Source organism: Mus caroli, chromosome 9 (assembly GCF_900094665.2).
Source record: "Mus caroli chromosome 9, CAROLI_EIJ_v1.1, whole genome shotgun sequence".
NCBI classification, from domain to species: domain Eukaryota; kingdom Metazoa; phylum Chordata; class Mammalia; order Rodentia; family Muridae; genus Mus; species Mus caroli.
In genome coordinates, this window is record NC_034578.1 from 35,581,385 (window position 1) to 35,587,639 (window position 6,255).

Sequence of the window (6,255 nt, forward strand, 5' to 3'; positions counted from 1 at the left end):
CCACCCCTCTTGTTACACAACTTTTCAGTGGTTCATATACTGAAAACTTTATTAGGAGTTGAAAGTTTAAGAATGAAATTTCAGAAATCCATTTAAAGAATAACTTGGCAATTGGGGAATTAGCACCGATAATTGGTTATTTTATCATTAGCATATTTTTAGAATAATGGGAATCCTTAGGGAATGTTTCTTTCTTGACATAGAGTACCTGAAAAACTTAAACTCAGGACAGAGCTTCACAACTGTTCAGGTGACTGTGAGTATGAAATTGAATCTTCTGAGGCACAAACTATTTGAATCCTGGAGGAAGATGACTTGAGACACAGACCAGGTTCAAAGGTACTGTTCCCAATGAGGTCTTGTCTTTTCAATACTAACTGTAGAATTCTGGGTTCATGATTCTCCAAATTCCAGCAATAATGCCATTTGTAAGTGGCAAATACAACTTAATATTGAGAATTTCAGAAGAGGTAAAGTGATCAAGTTTGTATCACATACTCACAACTGTTTAGAACTATATGGCCTAGAACAATCACTCTCAGAACTCAGGCAGAAGTGGGTGAATATACACATTCATTCTTTTAATTATCTCCATATTCTTAAAAGTACCAAAAATATCTATAATGTTGCAGACATGTATTACTGAGGAGACAGGCAAGCAAATCCAACTAGCCATCTATTTAGTAGTGGAATATATTTCCCAAGGAAATATGAGGTTCATAACTTACAACATTCTAAGCACATATACCAAAGAATAAATCTATTGCAAGATTTTGGAGAATCATACTACGTCAGACAGTCATAATTTTAGATGGTGTATAAAAAGAAATATATATTTATCAAATGACAGAGAAAAGGTACTTAGTGACACTCTTAGAAGTAGAATGAAGAGCATTCTAAAATGTAAGTGATGGCTAAGTTTAATAGAGTGTAGGAACTGTAAGTAGCCAAATGTGTCCATCACAGGAGGGATTGTATGCTTGAAGAATTTATAGCCTTCCAAACTATATTTTGGTTAGATACACAATTTGAAACACTCATATTTAAGTAGAACATTTTTTGGAGTTCTGTTTTTTGATAATCATTGTGGAACATAAGACATTTTGAGAGCAAAAATAATTTTCCGAGAAAAATATAAAATCTATAGACATTGGAATCAACTGAATTAGCAAAAACATTGTTGTGAAATATAAAGTGTTTACATGAAATCTTTGAATATTGAATATATAAAGTAGCATTGATGAGACTCAAAATTTTATGGTTGTGAATTTACACAAATATTTGTTTATTATTCAACATTACTGCAAATATTGGTATACTTCTGTATTTAGTATAATACAATGAATAAGCAATAATAAACAACTCTATTATAAAGTATATATTGCTTTGTCCTGCAACTTTTGCTTTATCTGTGATATGTATTTTATCACATATTTAGAACCCAGTTTTAATGAATATACATTAACAAGGAGGATTTAGGTTGTGGATTCTTTAAACCAGAGTACATGTCACTTTAATTTAATTGCTACAGTGACCTAAGGACATTTTATTTCCTTTGTAATTCAACAATATTTAGAGATATAATGGAGAGTAAGAGACACAGAGAGAGCAAGGAGAGAGGAAATGGGGACAGGGGAGAAACTTGGCAGAAACTGTCTGTGACCATGGTATTAGAATGATTTTACTCAGACTAAGGGCTCTCAAGTGGAAAACTAATTTGGTATTTCTAAAGCTTTCCAATTATTATTCTTAATATTTTCTGTGGTTTAGAGTTCTACATGCTGCTGCAGGACATTTCTTTTCATGAAATTTGTCATAGGATTAGGAGTTCTATATTAAATACATTTTAACAGATGAACAGTTTTAAGAATATTTTAATGGCTATATAAGCCACCAGTCTCTTTATAATAAAACAAATATACTAATATACTTCCAAATATACTAATGAACAATGAAAGAATAGCATGGGTTTAATGCAACTAAGTGTATAATTTGAACAGTTGATATAATATTAAAAGTCACTGATTCTAGAAATAGGATAACTACTTATTTATAGCATTTTGTGGTGATCTTAGAAGAGCCACAGATTAAACAGAATGTATTTTGCAAAGATTCAGTTCTCTCTTGGTAATAAGACTAATAATGAAACCAGAAAATGCAATAATTTTTGCTTTTCTTCATAAAAGAATGTTTACATATTTGCATTAGAAAATTTTCTTAATGCTGTTATCACCTAATGTGACTTTTATGTATAAGAACATTAGGACATGAGTTAAAATATACTTTATATTAATTTGTATTTTAGATCTGAATGAGATATTACTCTCTTAGAAATTAAATTACTAACTGGGCAGAGAAGACAACTCAAAGGGTATATGCTCTTGCCACACAATCATAGTGATCTGATTTTATCCTCCAAACCTGCATTGTGGAAGGAATAAAAATGCTGTCTAAAATTATTTTTTGTCTCTGTAATATGCAGCACAACATACCATAAACCTGTGATCTCAAGCTTTATATAAAGAACCATGTATCATAATTTTTTTATTATTTTAAATGTATTTTTAAAGGGAAATGTAAGCATCTGCCTGTGGTGTGTGTGTATATTATATAGAGAGAGATTCGAGAAGAAATCTTGGTATGGAGCAATATAAACTTGCAGATTTTCCCGATTTCATTATTTGTAATCTTTTAAGATACATGTTTCTCTTTTTAAAAGATATTCCTTAATACTGTGCTATACTGATTGTTATTTGTAAATTCTGAAATGACCCAGAATAGACAAAGTTTGCTTTAAGTATTGAATTTGTGTTTTAAATGCTATGACTTTATAAGTAATATACATTAACTAGATTATGACAAACCTGTCCATGAGTCTGCCAAGCTTTATTTATCTATTTATTTTTTTACCATATACAGTATTACAAAACACTGCTTTGGTAAGTTCTTCTATGATTAAATTTTTTTCTACAAGTTTTCTTGGAACTACTAGAAAAATTCAGTATATAAGGATTATTTGTATTTTATTAGATTGACTTCTGGATATTTGCTGGTAACTTTTTCATATTTTATGCCATTTGTATTTCATTGTTTTAATTTTAGAAATTCCATTGAAATATATCTCAATAAAAGGACACATAATAATAAAATAGGAATAAATAGTACATTGTTTGACATGCAAATACTAGCAAATACAAAGCTTGTGGTGAGGCACTTACATAAGACAAAGTAGACTTAGAATTGCACAACAGCAAAAGAAATATGTTATAGCTTAATGAGAAAAGGTGTGACTCAAGTTTACAAAATTAAAGTAAAAATATTAATATCACAAGTTTTAGTGCAGTTGTTACTGTACTTTGCATAATATGTATTGGAATAACACCAACAATGTCATCATACATATAAATAATTCAACAATATAGTTAAAATATAAACAACCAAGATATATATGCTTCAAAATAGTCAGTGTCTATTTTGGAACACTATAATTCTTGATATGTTTTAATACAATTTTTGAAATGTTCATAAAGCAACAGATATTTGGTCTGACAATAGTGTCAGATATAGATTTTATTTTATGAAGCAGAAAATGTTTCAATAATTTCATTATGTTCATGACTCCATTGTCCCAATAAGAATGTCTTACATTCCAGATTTTAATATATCTCAATTGTTACACAGCTGGATGAGATTGCTGAGCGTTTCTTTGCTCCAGTAGTGTCCATAGGATCTTCCAATACTGGGAAAGCTAGCCATTGATAATGAAACTTCCAGGACAAGCCAGATATGATATTTTCATGCACTTTTTTTCAACTACAGTATACCTTCATCAACCAGGTTATAGCATTGAGCTCTGAAGTATAACCAATAGTAATAAGAAGAGCTCATGATTTTTGCAGAAGTTGATAGGATCTCACTGGCTAGCAACACTGAAAGAAGGGTCCATTTCCCCAATATGGTTGGTGCGTAAAAGGAAAAGATTGTCATCCAGACACAGGAGACTGTTGCACATATTATCTCACAATAATTATGATGGTATATATAATTCCTGTGCAAGCTCAAAGACTGAAAGAGTATTTTATGGCTATTCCAATAGCAAGCTTTAGAAATATATGCTATTGCATGATTTAATGCTTTGCTCCTTTACAAATACTACCTAGAATTCATTACATACAAAAAGAACAATTGAATATTTGGGTTGTTTCATACCAAAGCATTAATAATGAAGGAATAGAGCTGCTAGAACATTTTCACAATTCTTTATGCAGAAACCTGTTGTCATTTGTCCAGGATAAACCCTGAGAAACATGACTGAAATGCATACAAGATATGTGTTCACACTTATAACATGGTATTAAGCTAGTTTCAAAGTTTCAAGGTTCTACATTTACTCCACAAACAGTTGGTGTGTGTTGCATCTAGCTACTCTTTGTCCACATTTGGTATTGCCACAGATTTTCAATGGCCACTATGATATACTTGTATGAAAATATTTCATTTTGATTTCATTGATGATTAATCTTTTAATTAATTATATTTTATTTACATTCCAAATATTATCCCCTCTTGGTTCTCCCTCCCAAAGTTCTTCAGAACAGTCTCCATCCTGTTTGCTTCAGAAAGGGTGTCCCCTTCTCCCTACCACCTGAGCATGCTACCTTTCTGGGGTTTCAAGTGCCTACAGGATCAGGTACACCCTGTTCATCTGAGGTCAGACAAGGCAGTCCTCTGCTACATATGTGCAGGGCACCTTGGACCAGCCTGTGCATGTTCTTTGGTTTGTGGCATAGGCTCTGAGAAGACTTAGGGGTCTAGGTTAGTTGACACTGTTGGTCTATCTATGGTAGTGCCATCCCATTTAATTCCTCCAATCCTTTCCCTACCTCTTCCAAAGTGGTCTCTGACCTCAGTCTAATGGTTGGCTGTAAGTATCTGCATTGGTCTCAGTCAACTGCTGGTAGAGCCTCTCAGGAAACAGTTATGCAAGGCTTCTGTCTTCAATCACAACATGGCATTAATAATACTGTCAGTGTTTGCTGAACACCCATGGATGCATCCCAAGTTGATGCATCACTGGAAAGTCTTTCTTCAAGTCTATGCTCCATTTATGTACCTGTATTTCTTTACTATTATTATTATTATTATTATTATTATTATTATTGGGTATTTATTTCATTTACATTCCCAATGCTTACCCAAAAGTCCTCCACACTCTCCCACACCCACTACCCCACCTACCCACTTCTACCTCTTGGCTCTGGTGTTCCCCTGTACTGAGGCATATAAAGTCTGCACGACCAATGGGCCTCTCTTTCCACTGATGGCAGACCAGGCCATCTTCTGATACATATGCAGCTAGAGACATGAGCTCTGGGGGTGGGGGGGTGGTACTGGTTAGTTCATATTGTTGTTCCACCTATAGGGTTGCAGATCCCCCCCAGCTCCCTAGCTACTTCCTCCAGCTACTCCATTGGGGGCACTGTGATCCATCCAACAGCTGACTGTGAGCATCCACTTCTGTGTTTGCTAGGCCGCAGCATAGTCTCACATGAGACAGCTATATCAGGGTCCTTTCAGCAAAATCTTGCTAGTGTATGCAATGGTGTCAGCATTTGGAGGCTGATTATGGGATGAATCGCCGGGTATGGCAGCCTTTAGGTGGTCCATCCTTTCCTCTCAGCTCCAAACTCTGTCTCTTTAGATCCTTCCGTGAGTGCTTTGCTCCCAGTTCCAAGATGGGGAAAAGTATCCACACCTTGGTCTTTGTTATTCCCAAGCTTTATGTGTTTCACAAATTGTACCTTATATCTTGGGTAGAGGATCATGTCCTACCTCTCCTGGGCATATATCCAGAAGATGTTCCAACCGATAAGAAAAATACATGCTCCAATATGTTCATAGTAGACTTATTTATAATAGCCAGAATCTGGAAAGAACCCATATGCCCCTCAACAGAGGAATAGATACAGAAAATGTGGTACATTTACACAATGGAGTACTACTCAGCTATTAAAAAGATGGATTGCCAGGATCAATATAAAAAAAATGGGTATCTTGCCAAAAGCAGTTTACAGATTCAATGCAATCCCCATCAAAATTCCAACTCAGTTCTTCAACGCATTAGAAAGGGCAATCAGCAAATTCATCTGGAATAACAAAAAACCTAGGATAGCAAAATCTCTTCTCAATGATAAAATAACCTCTGGGGGAATCACCATGCCCGAGCTAAAGCTGTACTAACAGAGCAATTGTGAT

The 6,255-nt window shown here is 34.1% G+C and overlaps 1 protein-coding gene across 1 annotated transcript in view; it reads left to right on the forward strand.

Annotated features, from left to right (window-relative positions):
* The first annotated feature begins 239 nt into the window (after nt 1-239).
* Nucleotides 240-6,255, forward strand: part of LOC110301940 (olfactory receptor 1537-like) — a 22,060-nt gene continuing 16,044 nt past the window's right edge. The window contains exon 1 of the mRNA XM_021172661.1: nt 240-339. The gene's annotated coding sequence lies outside the window, so the exon portion shown is untranslated. The remainder of the gene's footprint in view (nt 340-6,255) is intronic.